At 37.9% G+C, this 15682-nt stretch overlaps 1 protein-coding gene across 1 annotated transcript in view; it reads right to left on the bottom strand.

The window, feature by feature from the left end:
• The window catches only part of LOC134562933 (basic proline-rich protein-like), a 126426-nt gene extending 122548 nt beyond the window's left edge, over positions 1-3878 (bottom strand). The window contains exon 1 of the mRNA XM_063420612.1: positions 3057-3878. The gene's annotated coding sequence lies outside the window, so the exon portion shown is untranslated. The remainder of the gene's footprint in view (positions 1-3056) is intronic.
• Positions 3879-15682: the final 11804 nt, after the last annotated feature.

Raw genomic sequence — 15682 nt, 5'->3', positions numbered from 1 at the left:
CTATTAAAGATTTAGGTGACAGAATATTTCCATCTGAACTCCCTCTAACTAAACGAATCTGAACCCGCCTAACTAAAAATAAACTATTGCAAGCCACGATCTCCAGAAAAATAAGCCTGGTGCTAAAAGTGGATGGATGGTAAAAATCAGAGAAAGTATCGATAACACGGTCAACTCTGAGAGGAGTAAACCCTAAAATTCTGTGAGTGTTCCACATCCCCCTCTTGTGGCTGCTATGTAAAGGATGTGAATCTATCACAGGTACCACATAAATTAACATTCAATATAGATGGCCTTTGTGATGGTCACCAGAGATGGTTCACAGTCAAGGCTACAAAAACCGAGGAGAAAAACAAGGCAGCACACTGCCAGGAATCTGAGCGTGGTAGAGCCTTGTTGTTAAAAGCCTAGTTTTGAAGGCTATTTTCCAAAAATCAGGCTCATTGTAAGCTATACCAGCTGTGGCACCCACCAGCCAAAACTCCTTCAGCCACTAACCATTTTGGAAAATCTTGGCAATGCAATATGTGCCTACCCACTGCGGGGGCACAGGCACCCTCTCCAGCCTATTTCAGTAGCCTAGAAGCAAGCTAGTACTGCAGTTTCATATTTACCCAGCAAAACTCACAAGATATTTACCACAGGGTTACGGTTTCCAAAAAGGGTATGAACACTGAGATGTTAGCTCCCTCAGACTAATATTGAAATTTAATCCTCAAGTTAAAGGAGAAAATAAAAAAGAAAGTTCTGTGAACTGACAGCCCAGTCAGTAACTTTACAGAACGAACACTTACTCTAAATAAAAAGATATCCTTCAGAGTCACTGCCCACATAGCTGTCTTTGATATTAAGCATGAAAAGCTCTTCGGCTCTTCAGACTATGAGAAGAACAGGCACACTTTGGGATTTGACAGGAGGAAGGGAAGAACAGTGAAAAGGTTATGTATAAATAAATATCATTACCTAAACTACTTGCAACACTGCATAAACTAATATATTCCTTCTAACCTTCTGAAAGAAATAAATTAGATTAGGTTGGGATGAGACTACTTAGATAAATTTTAACATATAGAGCACCCTAGCATTACAAAATTTGTTAATGGATCTGTTACACAGCAAAATAGTTCTGCTAAGGTCATATCAACTACTTGTCCACCTCATTCAATTCCTTTTGCAAGCAGCAGTACCTGATTAATTTGATTTCCTCCATCTGTCTTTCTGTTTCCCCAGTTCAGCACTCCAGGACACCACCTTTTGCAAAGAATGCTTTAAATTTGCTTTGGAAAGAAAATATAGTAGCTTGGATATTATCCAACAGGGCTAGGCATAGAGAAAATTTCTTTGCTTGTTTGCTCCTAAGCTGCAGAAAGCTATGTGAAATATTTGTAACAGTACTGAATTACTTTTCAGTTGCTTCATTTAGCTTTCATTGTCAATGAGTTTTGTAACAGAGCAGTGGTAGGTGAGGAGTGGATAATATGTTAACAAGAAGGCTGTTCCTGTCTCTACTTAGTGTCAGCACCTGCCATTTGGGATTCTCTCCAAAATTTGTGTTTCATTTGTGAGAATACTGAAAAACAATGAAGAGACTTACTGAGAATTCTAGTTCTGCTTGTCTACACTCACTTGGCAAATTAATATAGAAGAAGAAATGAACATATGGAACTGTAAGTCATCTGCAGTAGACAGCAATAAGGTCCTGCCATAGATTCAGCATTTGAACATATTGTTTAATATTTGTGCAGCAAAATTTAAACCGATTATGTTCCAAAAATATGTTTTTAGATTTGACTTTGCTGAAAACAGTGAATTGCTCATCTGCTAAATAAGTTTATATTTAAATAATAGAACACTTTAATATATGTTGCTATCATGCTGTTATAAATATTGGAAATTATTAACACTGAGAGAGTATCAAAAATTTAAACTGTTCCACCATCTGTGCTGTTTGTTTATTTTTCACATTTCATTCAACTTGGAAAGTGAAAATAGATTAATTTTTTTCTGTTTCACCTTTGTGCATTAGCATGATGATTCAGTGTCTCTGCTACAAACGTTGCAAGGGTATATTTATCTCCAGACTGCCAAATCAAAAGATGCTGTTCTCATACAGCTAATAATAAATAAATAAATAAACAAACAAATAAATAAATAACCAAACCCCAGACACAAATTACTTAATTAAAACAACTGCACGATTTGCACATTCACATTTCACATTTTTATGTTAGTAACTTTTCCCGATATACTACAGGCAAGCCTAGGTTTACACAGCTGGTGTATATCTGATGTACTTGACAAAAGCCTTTTGCAAAAAGTTTGTCAGCTAACCAGGACAAAGGATGCCTGAAGAGTGATGATAAGGTCTTGTCTTTGGTATAGCACTCTGTGTTAATTTTACGTGACAAATGGAAGACCAATGTGAATATTTTTATAGGCCCACCTTAATGCCCTGCCCACTTGATTGTTGTAATTTAAAAGCACTAAACTCTTTAGCTCCAAAATCACTGAAGATGGAAATGAGTTTCAAGGTCCAGATTTATTGCAGAGAAGAGTGGTTCTAGCTCTGCTATCCTGCTACAATTTTGCTTTTCAGTTGGAATATCTCAGAGGCATTCTTCTTCCATATTAAAATGAAGAAAAATCTGAAAAACTGAATCCTGAATTGATGTCATGCCTCACAAAGAGAAGTCGTGTCCCAAGGCCATTTAATCCCTCACAATCTGACAGAGGAGCAATTCCTCACTGAATCACTTAAATTATGGCATAAAAATCAAAAATAAATCTGTCTGATTAGCAGCAACACTTTCTTTGTTCCATGCTCTCAGGCACAATGGCTAGAGATTGATGTCATCTCTAAGTTGGAGTAGATTCCATACCTTCCTCGTAAAATATTTTTGGAATCATGCCACAATCATCCCACATTTATTGATTCCAAGCCTGGATTCAGTAGCAAAGATCTAAGCCTGAGATGTTTGTTTTTTTCTCAAAGTAAAACAAAATGAAACGAATTTCATATAATGCAAAACTTCAGATTATTAGCATTCTCCACTTACCTCTTGGTTGTGCTTCTCCCGCAGCCATTCCACTGTAATTCAGTCATTACCTGCAGTGTTCTGAATTTCAACTGAACTTTTTAAGGCTATAGTAAAAGAGATGGAAAAAAGAGGAAAGTTAAGGCTCAAACCTCTTCTAAATGAATCATTTTTTTCTTGGCAATTTACTTTGTGTGGATTACACAGTGACCAGAGCAAGAAAAACACCACTCCACCCATGCTCCCCCAGTAACAGCACAGTCAATCAGGATAACAAGAACGACCAAGGAACTGAAAAAAAAAAAAAAAGAAAAAGAAAAAACAGTGATTTAGAAGGAACATTTGAAAACCTTTGAAAATGACAGCTTTGAATGCGATACAGAAATGAAGAACAGGTATAAACAAATTAGACTTGCCTTACATATGAACGTGACCACATAGATTTGTTTTATCCTTTCATTTGCCCTTGAATTTTGATAAGAATTCTCTTGCATGCGAATTGCCTGGGATTTGAAAGGTCTGTCACACAACATTCATGGTAGTCAGTTCCACTAATAGTTCTCCACTCCTCTTTTTCAAGTAAAAAAATCACACTTTTCAGAGACATAATTTTCTAATTCATTTTCTCAGGGGGGATTAAAATGTTAAATCCTTTATTCCTTAGCTTTGATGAGTCTGGAATGGATTGTGAATATGATATTGCAAATTGGCAGAAAGCTGTTGTTTTGTCCGAATTTTTGAATCAGTCTCTCTCAAAGAGTCTAATCAAACCTGTCACTCTTATGAAGACTGACATGGCCAACAAGTGTGCTGCTGAAATGCAACCTGCCAGACTTAGCAACTCCTGCCACGAACGCAGTTGAAAACCTGGATTTTCTATTGATCCCAACTTGGTTTTGTTATAAGGTGACTTCTGTAGCTAGACCCCATCAATATTTCTGTCAGAAAGGTTACTGCATGTGTTGTTCGTGTTCAATTTACAAAATGTTGAAGTGACAATGATGGGGTTATTTGAACATTTATTGTTGAACAGTGAGAAACAATGTATTTGCTGATGTCAAGGAAGAGTTCAGACATCAGCAAGTGCAGAAGTGATTTATCTATCCTTCCACAAGCCCTTGGAAAACCCTTTTTCATCTGTAGCTCAAAAGAGCCTTAGGCTCAAAAATGGATGGTCAAATACTCTCTGATTCAGAAGTAAGGTGTGCCTTACTGTGATTCATACTACAAAATGAGTCATTTTCATTTTCTTCCTCTCCAAGGGTATGGCTTGCGAACACATATTCCCTTGTTCCCTCTCTCCTCTCTATGAATGTTGCACTTTCCCTGCTGCATTCAGCAGCATAGCTTACATTCAGATCACAGCTGGTCATTTCAGGGCACTGGGAAGATTCGGAATCCTCCACCCAAAACTAATGGTTAGATTTTTAAAATAAATATGAGAATTAGGCAAGCAGGGGTTAATGAGTTTAGGGGGGATGAACAGCTAACTCACTTCACCTTCAGTAGTAATCTAAGACTGGAATTTGGGAAATTTTTCTCAGGCAGTACCCAGTAGGGAGTTCTGTCTGAATAGGGATGTCAGGACTGTATCTTTACAATGCCATCCTTTACTAAATCTGAATAGTATCAGACCTGTTCCAAGGGCTTTGCTACATTACATTCCCTTAATATAAGTAAGCAAGAACAAAGGAATCTACATAAAGTGCACAGAATAAATTCAAAAAGAACAGTACCTCAGCAAGTATCTGTGGGTATGAAGGATATAATAATAATATTAAATAAGTAAGTGTTTCCTAATCAATCCAGTCAAGTACCTAGTAAAAGAAAAAAAAAAAAAAAGGAAAAAGAAAAAAAGAAAAATCTCCTTTTTTTTTTTCCTCAGCTATGGTGGTGCAGCACCTGCCATTAGCTGTGGTGGTTCCTATTTTCATATTGTCTGACAGTAGCAGTTGGACTGAGCCAGAGCCAGTGAGGCCGAGAGGCAGACTCCCTGCTTCCACAAAGCTGAATTTAATAAGATGAGAACAGTATGCCAAGATGGTGAACTCCCTCCCTAGCACTTATCATGACACTAGTCACTCAGCAGGGCCCTTATTGCAGCAGTAATCTGGGTGAGCCTGGCAGAGCATCCTGCTTACAAGTTCAATATAATAGAACAGCAGGGCACTGGAGGCCTGGCAGAAAAGCTTAGCAAAGTTAAAGCCTATTACACTATGCTTGAAAAAAATGGCTCTCAAAATATTATATGCCGAGCAAAAAATCTGGGCATTCCAAATGCAGTGACATACTAAGCCTCCTCTATAATGGTGCACTCATTAGTCTATAGACACAAGCAACATGGATTTAAAAGTCCATAACCTGAATGGAAATGGATATGCAAATTCATCCTTTCCTTCTGCTTGGCTTGAATTTAATAGGCAGGACTAGAGCATAATATATAGACAGCGAAAACAAAACTTGAATCTGCTCTGAGCTGCTGAAAGTTGCTGAAGTTAGAAAATCCCTGCTTTGCATTTTATCTCCTTTATATTAAAAAAAAATTGGAAGTAATTACCCATCTCACTTGTATATACTGGGATGTGAACATGAAATATCAACCCGCAAAAGACCTGTGGAAAGGAAGCTGTATCAGACACATCTTTAATGTAGCAACATATGACCACATGCCCAATAGCATTTAAATTAAAGAAGAATAAACATTTAAGTGTGAGCTGCTCACAGTGGTATCATAAATCAGACTATATTTTCCATTGGACTATTACTTATATGATTTTAAGTCCATTTTACTACTCTATTTTTTAGCCTCAGTGGTGCTATTATTGTATAGACTTGAAATTAATCAGGAATGTGCCGATATTACCTTGAAACATGTTCCTTAATTTGAACGGCATTTTGAAAAGAGAATTTTACTTTTTAGGAATTGCCAGAAAAGTCTTTCCATCTGGTAAAAAGACCATAATGAGAAACTCCTCTGAAATGAATTGTAAAATGACAAAACAGATAAAAAGAGATGGAAAAAGAAGAGGAAGGCATATACTACTCTGGATAAACATCATTTCTTGTGGGAAGATAAGCATGTAACCTGGCTATTTTTCAAAGTCATTTAGGTCTTCTTTTGCCTGAACACAATCCTTGAAGCCATATGACAGCACCAGAAGAGCTAGTGTCTCCTGTGGTTTCTGCACCATGTAGATATATCTGTACATATATCCCATATACAATAGAACTGCATATCTTTCCAGCTGGAAGGAACCTCAAGAGGTCTCCAGTCCAACACCTTGCTCAAAAGAGGATCAACACAGCATTCAGAGGATGTTGCTCTGGACTTTGCCCAGCTAGGGTCTTCAAAACCTCCAAACACAGAGATTCCATAATTTCTTTGGGCCCTTCTTTCAATGCTCAGTTATTCTCACAGTGGAACATTCTTTCCTTATTTCCTATAAGCTATAACCTTTCCTATTTCAATTTACAGCTCTCATTCACCCACTGTGCTCCTTAGCAAAGAAAACGTGTTTGCCTTCTTAAAAAACACCTTCTAGGTATCAGAAAGGTGCTACCAGATGCCCCACACCTTCCCTAAACAGTCTTGCTCTCTAAAGAAGCACAGTCCCTTCAGGTTCTTCTGACAAGTCACGTGCTGCAGCCTCCTGACAATCTTGGTAGCTCTCTGCTAGACTTGCTGATGTTTACCAACATCTTCCTTGTACTGGAGGGCCCAAAACTGAAGGCAGCCTCAAAAAGTGGCAGAGAGTAATAATCACACTTGGATCTAGTGGCTACACTCCTGCTGAAATCTCCCAATGCACTTAGACTACTGCCTACCAGGACCTGCAGGTCCTTTCCAGAATCTTTCAGTGCTAGTGTGGCAATCTGTATGAAGAAGGGTTGGTGATCTGGTGGCTTCCTTGAGTTACTTAAAGAAAACTTAATCTATTTCCCAATATTGACTACATTTATAGCAGATTCCCACTACAGTGTTGCTTTTACCAGCCTCTCCTCTGATCATGACTCACAAGTCCTCAATCACCCCACCTACTGTTCCACGAAAGAGCTCAATACATCCAGGCTGCTTCCTTGCATAGATAGCATCCCTCTTCCTTGTCCTTGCTGCCTGCTGTTCCTAAAGAATTTGTGTGTTCCTTACAATGCAGAGATCCTGCCACATCTGAGTTATTTTTATGCTGCCTTAGTTCTGCACCTGCTCACATAGATCCACCTCCTCCTGTGTGCTTCCCGGACTGTGTGCATTTGTGCACAAACACTTGAGGCAAACCTTCTTTTAACTTGTCTTATCCTTCCTGAGGGCTCTCTTGCTCCTGTCACCCTGTCCCATGTATTTACTGCCCTGACTGCTCTTCCCTCACTTATCTGCAAGCTGTCATCACCATTCCCTGACGTACCTGGTTTAAAGCCTGTTGGCAAAGATCATATGTGTGGATATTTTGGATACTCTAGGGCACCTCAAATGGAAAGTACTTGCATTTAGACAGTTAAATCCTGCCTTTAGTGTCTTAGTCCAAGACTTACAACTGCTTCTGTCTGGTCATGTCTACTTCTCATCTCATCCTTCCACTCTGTACCATTTCACTGACCATTTAAATAGAGGAACAGACCTAGGTGTCCTTTATATAAATGCAGAGAAAGAATATTTCAGATGCAGATTTAAGGGCTGTTTTTGAGAAAAGGCCTTCCTGAGTGAAAAAAATTTACTTCTTATAATCACCCAACAGAATCCAGCTAAGAAGTACTCAAGTTTCAGTGGAAACATAGCAAAACCAGCTAAAATATTCCTACCTTAGCACAAGGGCCAACAATATTTGTCACATGTAATAAACACAGGAGTTAGCAGGATTTTAGGTAACACAGAGTCTGTAGTCAAGGTGCCTGAGTGCACTAATAGCCAAAATAACCCTGGGCTGCTTCAGCTGGAGTCTCCACACACACACACACAGAGGTCCAGAAGATTTACTCAAGCTCAGCTCTGAGTGTTTGCTTTTTTCCTAAGTTTCTCTGGAGGAGTGTTGGTTTTCAGTTCTGCTGCTGCTGTGCCCCTGCCCGTCAATGCACCCAACTGACCCTATGAACTGCGTTCCCAGCTTGAATCTGGGGCCTGCCCAGCAATTGCTGGACCTGACTCTGACCTGCAGACTCACTTCCTGGCTTGACCTCAGACCTGCTTCACCATCATGAACTTGCCCGGTGATTTCAACTTTTGGTTGGGCCTGGCTACCACCTCTGGGCCTGCCCTGCTCAGGGTGGCCCCCGGCTGACAAGACCCCTGCCCTGCTGACCCCTGGCTCCATTCTGCTTAGGGGCCCTCTGGCCCTTGCTGGCCCCTGATGAAAACTGTAAAAATGGTTAATGCATGCTATTGGGAGGTAAGCATGTAGTCAAAGCATTACTGTGAAAACAGCACAGGCAGCACTTGGAATTTTACTGCAGAAGAGAAGCTTTCAAAAACATTACTTGTTTCCTTCCCTACAGTTCAAGGCTGCTGGCTAACTTTAATATGTATTGATCTCTCTATTACCTTTGAAACCTCTACTTAAGTACGAGTTTTCTTGCCTCAGACCCTCTCTGCAGTACCTTGTTATATTCTGTCATGTTGTTATGATAAGTGACAGTCTCCTAATTGAAGTACTTTAATTGAGTGTTGGCACACTTGACTGTTTTCCACTTGGAAAAGGATGCTTTGTGTATTTTGTGCAAAATGTTAATAGTTCACTTAACCCAGAGAGGACATTTTGTATTATAAATTACAACCCATCATCATTCTTTAGATTTGTGACACTTCTGTGTAGACAACAGAACAGAGAGTAGTTTGATTTTTTCTGTATCCTGTCCCCACAGCAAACACGCTGGAGAGCTGAAGTTATGCATGGTGTCTCACGACCCCTGCACACTGTAAAGACCATTCATACCTGTAGTTCATCTGAAAGGGTTCCAAGTTTAGCATAAGGTTAAAAAAATAATAATACAACCCCTTTATAAAATGATCAATATTAATTCTGCCCTGCAGTATGTTTTGGGATAACTATTAAATGAAGTTCTTTGGATATCTCTAGCTGTAAATTACGTGGAACTTATTTGTAAATACACTGGCACTGGGAATTTGGATTACTTTTTTTTCCATTGTCATTTTGAAGTATACAAACTTTCGTTCCTCACTAGTAAGTGAGCTTTTATTAACTGATAATCCACATCAGCAAAAAAACCTCCTGGCTAAGAACAGACAACTTCATGTGAATAAACCTAAGAGCCTTAGAGAACAGCAGTGTCCCAGAACAATTTTCAGGGCCTGTGGGCATGACTTGCATGGATTGAAGCAGCTACAACTTTAATTTCAACAGAACCTCAGTGAAAAGGCATTGAAAGAAGCCCTTTGCTTTGTGGGAAAGCCTCTGGAGTTAGAAAGCCAGGATACCACTGATGTTCTCCTGCGCATATCCAATGTCTTGAGCAAGAAGAATAGGTACAGAGCACTGCCAAATCTTACCAAAGAAGAATTTTTTGCTCTTCTAAGTCTCATTTTGGGCAACTGGTTTTAGTTTTGTAAATTATCATCTAACAATGAAACATTCCCAGGCAAATGATATGTTCAGGACAGCGTTAAATGCTCTTGGTAGAATTTGGATTATCTTGTTAATATTAGGTTAGTATTCAACCATTTCAGTGTCATAAGAAGGATAGATAATATTTTCAAATTGTTTTATTGCTGAAGCCAAAATTGGTGATTAAACTTTTCAAATAAGCTTTTAACATCACTGGACATCAGGAGTATTGCAGAAACCATTGGCAATGCAGTTTCATGAAAGAAGAAATTCCTTTGGATATTCTAACTGGTGGGACCAGTATAGTTGTTGCAAGGAAAGGAACAAATGAAAGCAACCCTGGAACAGAAAGCATCATGTAGGCAGTGTTATATAAAGCTGAGTGTGCCACTTGGCTTGTGCTATAGCAGCTGTTACTCAAAACCATATGGGAATTTCTGAAGACAACTTTTATTCTGAAGTTCTTCATCTGACTTAGCAGACATGAATACACAGTAATGAGCATGTATATTCTTGATGAAATTTCAAGAAAAAGGAGTTCCAACATTCTGAAAGCAAAGGCTTAAGGCCTTTGCATATTGGATATCTCTTAACTTACATACTTACAACAAATCAAATAAATGTTTTATTTTGTGGGAACAGATGGCTAACACCTCACAGACTAAAACACCAGCTGCCAATTTGTTTGTTGGTGTTTGGCTTTAAGTTATTGCACGCACTGGGAGACAAAGAATAAACTTTTAATTTATGTCAAATTTATTATTTCATGATTTGAATTTTAGTCAACTTCACATTGAGTGGAGCAACAACTTGAGGCAAATCCTCGTGCTGTTCTCTTAAGAAATATTTTCCTACGTGTATTATGCCACCATTTTGATGTGAAAGATAGACAGTCATGCTTAAAAAAGTCCAGTACTCCTTGAGTTCCAAAAATCAGTGCCAGAGGAGTAGCTGATTGTGATTTGCTTTTGAAGATGCCTTCAGGTTTTTTTTTTGTTGATATCTATTTCCAGCAACTATTCCAGTTGTACATGCAGTACACTGTAACTATACTTACACATTCCTCAACTGTGTCCAATGACATAAAAGGCCAAGATTCATCATTATTGATTTAGAATGCCATAGTCTAAAGCAACTATGGCATAGTCTATGTCAATATCACATCTGAAGGAATAGCAATATATTTTTTTTTTCAAGACAAAATAAATATATTCTACTTGAACAGATTTTTAAGTGTTATGCAATGGATAGACTGGATGTGGTGCATACTAAGCCAACAATTGCAACTGACTCTAAACCCCTTTTTTACCAAATGTTGGCACTGAAAGTTTAAGCTATTATTGTTATTTGTACTCAGAGGTAGTTTAGATATGGGGGAATAATTAATTCTCTTTTAAAAGAGAATTGAAGTGCCTTTTGCATGGCTTATGTAAAAATAACTTGGTATATCGTACCATTTAAAGTTACTTAAATTTTTTAAAAAATTTATAGTGTCTGATAATAGTAACTACGGAACTGCTTGCACAAATGCTGTTTATAGTATGATTCTAGTTGTTATAGCTTCTAAGTGCTAAATTCTAAATTCTAAATGCTGTTATAGTATGATCCTGTTTTCACTGATAGTGAAAACCGGATATCCACAAAACGGATTCTACTAATCAGAAATAAACTGATTTGCTGAACTGCACTGGGTAAACCCAGTTTACTGTTGGGTAAACCACGTAAGAAAGAAAATCAGTTGCTTGACTTGAATGTCAGATTTAGAAAACAAACAAAAGGGTTGGTGTACCCAAAAAAATGGATTATCTAAAAAAATTATTATTCTGTGTACATCGTATATCTAAATTCCTTTTAAAACATGACAATTAATTCAGGAAGGAAATAATTAATAATCGGAACATTAACAGCCCCAGTTCTAAATAAAAATAATAAAAGAGATTAATGGGGTTTATTTCAGGACAAAGAGATCTTAATTTCTTCTTGCCCAAGAATGATTGTGAACCTGTAGCTGAGGCTTTTGTAGGACAAAACTAACTTTTAAAGTAGCTACATGTCAGAAGTTGGTGGTTAATTGTTTTATTGGTTTTGGTTTGGTATTTTTTTTAGGTTCAGTCACTGGTTTTAGTTCATTCAGGAATGCAAGCTAAGTCATCAATATTATTTTGCTTTTTCTCTCTATCTGGGAGACACCCGAAACTCAGTCCTTTCACTTGAGAACATTAAAATGATCAATGAAAGTCCTACATTAGATTCCTGTAAACAAAAATCCATAAATCCAGTGTTGCCTGCTGAAATGGGATCTGATAATATGATTTGAGGGAGTCTAATCAGGACATTTTAGGTTTTATTTATCCCATATTATAATATTCAGATCAACACTGAGTACAATTTCTCACTGTAGACTACACACAATGCCTATTTGTCAGATTTTAGAATGTACTGAATATGTAATTTTATATTTTCCTTCTAACAGCATTTTCAACAAGATACTAGACCACTTCTAGTTCCATCTCATGATTTTCCTTCTGTTAGCTGGCTGATTTAAATCTCAGCTCTGTCTTAAAAGTTAAACTGGTCCCTCCAAATATGAAAAGGCTTTTTATTGGAAGAGCTACTTGATGCTTGTTTTTCTGAAAACAAAAGAATGGCACTAAATGAAAGTGTGCTTGTATATTTGATTCCAATGTTGCACAGAGCAGGTGAGAAGCGAGACAAGTGAGCCACGTTCAAACTTACACACTCTGCTGTCTGAGGGTAGTGGGACTGATCTGTGTGGATTTACACAGTTAGTGTAAATTACAGCTGGTCTGACCTGCAGTCACTTTCATGCCTGTCTGTGCTTTGTGCTACTGATAAGGAGCTGCTCAACTGCTGTAAGCCCTTGACCTTTCACTTGTCTAAAGTGGTAAGTGTGAAATTTGTGACCAGCTATACTTTGGTGCAATTTCAGAGCACATCAAGATGATAGCAGGAGATGGATGAATTGAACTGGATAGCGTAAGAGCCACCATTACAGACTGATATAAGATCTTTAGAGAGAGGTTTATCTTCATTTTATGCAGCATCAATATTGTTTAATGTTTCCTATTGTAATAAAATGATACTTATAAAAAGGATTTCAATTTCAGATGTTTATATTTTACTCTAAAAAAGAATTTAACAAAAACAAACTCACCAAATAAAGCCAACTTACCCTTTCTACAACTTCTTCTGTGGTCAGCAAATTAAAATGGATAGGAACTTGTGAATGCGAGCTTGGCTTTACATATTTACAAAGGTGTAAATGTCTCTGACTTAGTATCTCTGTCTATGACTTCACATTATGAAAACAAATTATCATCATCTCAAAGTAAGCCAATACTAGGAAAGATTCAAATCTCCATAACAATTTTCTGGTGGAATCACACTTAACTATTGTCCATTCCTTGCTATGGATAGAAGGCCACAGGTCAAGAATATTTGTGGATGGTACACCAGAGACTTTTCTTGTTTGATCTCGGCTCGTGGTGGGACCCAGCCATCACCTCTGTGCCTGCCCTGCTCTGCTGCCATGGGCAGTGGGACAGACCCTGCCTGACAAGGTCCTTGCTCTCCTGGCCTGCAGTACCCCGGTCACTGCTGCACTCCGGCAGCTGGAATGTGATGTCATTAAAGTTTTAAATCCATCATAAAATTAATGAATAACTAGTTAATAAGAAAATTTAATTTCTGATTCAGTGGACCAGTGGCAGTATTTCTTGATTAATTCTAAGGGGAAAAAGAGCCAGTTCTGGGCTCTTCAGTAGAAGAGGGACATGGTGCTCCTGGAGTGGGTCTAGGGGAGGGTGACAAATTTGATTATGGGAGTGGAACACCTCTCTTAGGAGGAAAGGCTGAGGGAGCTGGGCCTGTTCAGTCTCAAGAAGAGATGGCTGAGACAGGACCTCATCAGTGTCTGCCAGTATCTAAAGGGAAGGTGCCAAGAGGATGGAGCCAGGCTCTTCTTGGTGGTGCCCAGCAACAGCACAAGAAACGATGAGCAGAAACCAATGCATGAGAAGTTCCTTCTAAACATGAGGAAGAACATCTTTACTGTGCAGGTGACTGAGCACTGGAACAGATAACCCTGAGAGGAGTGGAATGTCCCTCACTAGAGATGTTCAAGAACCTTCTCGATACAATCCTGGGCAACGTGCTCTAGGACGGCCCTGACCAAGCAGTGAGGTCGGACCACTGAGGCGCCTTTCAACCTGGCCCATTCTGTGATTCTGTGAAAAAAGTAGCCTCACAAAAAGAGCTTTATTGAAGATGTTCTGAGGTATTGAAGGCCTCTGTTCACACACTTTTAATTGGGAAAATGAAATTTGTCAATGAGGTACCACAGAGAGGTATTTTATGCTGCAATATTAAACTACTCTTCTATATATTAGGTGTTCAAAATTCATTACTTACATCTCTGCAAAAGATAGTAGGGCTGCTCATTCCAACTGGAGAGTGTACACAAGTTCTGCTGTCACTGGTGGAATTGTATCCAAGTCATATCCTTGTTTAGCAGTCTGTTGTTTCAAAGACAGTAATTGGCACATTTCTTATTGTTCCTAAAATCCCACTAATATAGTATCTGAAAGATCATTAGAGGAAATCAGAAAGCAAATTTTCAAATCAGTGCATAATATGCATACTAAAATTAGCCATGTAAATAAAGGTCAAGCATGACTCAGTCTTAGCAGTAGATATTATGTTGCCACTGTGTTGAACTGATTTTATAATTGAGGTTTTTTTATGGTTCTAAATGTGTATGTTTAATTCCAATAAGAATGCTGGAGTGACTGTCAGTCAAGATAATATATGAAAAGTATAGATCAGACTGACCCAAACAAACAGTCAATGGCTTAGAATCATGAATGTTCATGAGTATCTTGGATCTATGCTATTGCTTGGACTAATTTACCCATTTATTCACTCTTCTAAATTATGTATAAAGAACATTTGGATGTAAGCTCAGATAGAAGATGCTACTTAAAAAATCCCTCCATATCAACTGAGTTTTTAATATATCAGAAAGACTGATGAATATGAAAAGCTTAGTTTTGACAACCTGGAAAAAACAAGGTTAAATGCAACTCCAAATATGGCTTAGAATGGAAGATTATGACAATTGTAAAAAATATGCTTTTAAAAGAAAAAATACTGAATATTTAATACTGCAAATACATAGTATGCAGAATTATGCCTGAGGGCTCTTTTGCTATGTTGAGTGGATTTAATTTAATTTTAGAAGGACTGAAAAAATAGTATACAGTACACACTTTTCCAATCTGCCAAGTTTTTGTTATTGTTGTAGAAAAGCAGAAGGGAGACTGCACGACTAATGAGAAAAACCTAAAAAATAATTTAAATAGGAGCACAGTAATATGATGTCCACTTTGCAAGCAGCACAGCAGAGAGAACTGCTACACTGAGAGTAGAAGGTGTTTGATTCACACAAATATTTTTACTGACACAAGAGAGAAAATCATTATCATCAAGCCTGATTGTAGTGAGGTACTGTGAAACAAATATTAAATTAACTTTTCATTTAACACTATAAATAAATTTTAAACACTTTGCTGTATTGGAAGTTAAAAAAACCCAACCCCCAAACCAAACATACAAGGAAATCAACCAAAACAAAAACCCAAGACCCCTCAATGAAGAAGCTTTGCTGAAGTCATGTGTTTTGGTTAAAGTTTGTAATTTTTAGTGGTCTAGTAATTCAACTTGCACCAATGTTTTAATGCTATCTCCATCTGAGTTAAGTGTTTAAAAACTTAATGGGCTATAGAAAGCTGGAAACAATTTAGTGAATACTTTCTGTAAGAATCAGCATTAAAAACCCCTTATTTATACTCTGTAGACTATTGCTTATACAATAATATCTTCTGTAAATATAAAACATTATGCTTGTACCAACACAGGAGGTAGATCAAGGCATTTGTTAGGAATATTGAAAAAATGTAACTCTTCTCAGAGTTGTACCCTTTTCCTTCTGTCATGCATGTTTGCAGCCAGTCTTAGCTGAACTGCAATACCACTAGTGCCTGGTTTCACTGAGACTTACTCTGTGTAATTTAT

This window comes from Prinia subflava, chromosome 1, assembly GCF_021018805.1.
Source record: "Prinia subflava isolate CZ2003 ecotype Zambia chromosome 1, Cam_Psub_1.2, whole genome shotgun sequence".
In the NCBI taxonomy this organism is placed as follows: Eukaryota; Metazoa; Chordata; class Aves; order Passeriformes; family Cisticolidae; genus Prinia; species Prinia subflava.
This window is presented reverse-complemented; position numbering and strand designations above follow the sequence as displayed.